General features: G+C 51.4%; 1 long non-coding RNA gene across 1 annotated transcript in view; it reads left to right on the top strand.

The window, feature by feature from the left end:
- LOC130586383 (uncharacterized) overlaps positions 1 to 1038 on the top strand; it is a 9693-nt gene that overhangs the window by 2053 nt on the left and 6602 nt on the right. The window contains exon 2 of the long non-coding RNA XR_008966700.1: positions 190 to 968. This is a non-coding gene — a long non-coding RNA (uncharacterized LOC130586383). The remainder of the gene's footprint in view (positions 1 to 189; positions 969 to 1038) is intronic.

Below are 1038 nucleotides of genomic sequence, written 5' to 3'. Positions count from 1 at the left end.
AGGGAGGGATAGGGAGAAGGTGTTTTTAGGATTTTATTGTTCATTATCCTGCTCTGATTTGGTTAATAATAAATTCAGTTCCTARTTCCAGGCTGARTCTGTTTTGCCCATGACAGTGATCAGTAAGTGATCTCTCCTGGTCCTTAACTCCTGGGTCTTTCCTTATATTTTCCTTATTTCCATGTCCAGATGTAGAGAGCAGGGACAGAGTAGTTTKGGTGGCATCCAGCATCCAGCCGGGGTCAACCCACCACCAGATCCTACATGGTCCAGGACTGAAGGAAAAGCTTTGGAAGAAGCTCCAACATCATCAAGCACCAGTTGAACCACATGGGGAGACCCTATGAATGCCAAAACTATGGGAAGGGCTTCACTGCGAGCTGAAAGCTCCTGGAACACATGTAGAACTCCATATGGAGGAGGTCCYTACATGTTCTCAGGATGCAAGAAGAGGGAGGGCTCCACAGGGAGCCAAGGTCCCACCAGAACTACTACCTGAAGTAGAAGGTGGTGATAAGTCTCAAGCCCAGGGCCCTGGAGCACTTGGGGGTCTCCAGCTAGACTCTGCTGAGCCCCAGGAAGGAGCTCATATAGTCCCTCATCCTGCCTTCAAGATCGCTTGGGATTTCCCATCCATCTCTGCATTCCCTCCTCCAAGATCTCCAGGCTCCTGAGATGAGCCCAAAGTAGTGGAAGTCCCCAACCAGAGAGGCCACAAAACCCCAAATTTTATCCCCATTCACAAACTTTTTCCCTTTTCCTCTTCTTTTCTCCTTCCCATGTTCTGCCACAGCCGATGGAAGCAGCCAAGAGCCCAGCACTGCCCATCCCGACGTGTCCCRGCTCCACCCCTGCTCCTCCTGCAGGATGTGAGGGGTTTTGGGGGAAAGGGTGGGTGCTGGCTGTGAGAGGAGGAGAAGAAGAAATGGAGGAAGAAGGCTGAAGAAGGAGCGGGAGAAGGGATGGAGGTTAGAGGAGAAGGAAGGGAGAAGGAGGAGGAGGTGGAGGTAGGAAGAATGAAGAGCAGGAGGGAGAAGC

Source organism: Malurus melanocephalus, unplaced genomic scaffold, assembly GCF_030028575.1.
Source record: "Malurus melanocephalus ecotype Western Australia unplaced genomic scaffold, MMel_1.1 scaffold_1153, whole genome shotgun sequence".
In the NCBI taxonomy this organism is placed as follows: domain Eukaryota; kingdom Metazoa; phylum Chordata; class Aves; order Passeriformes; family Maluridae; genus Malurus; species Malurus melanocephalus.
The sequence above is the reverse complement of the archived record's forward strand: the minus strand, read 5'-3'. Positions and strand labels throughout refer to the sequence as shown.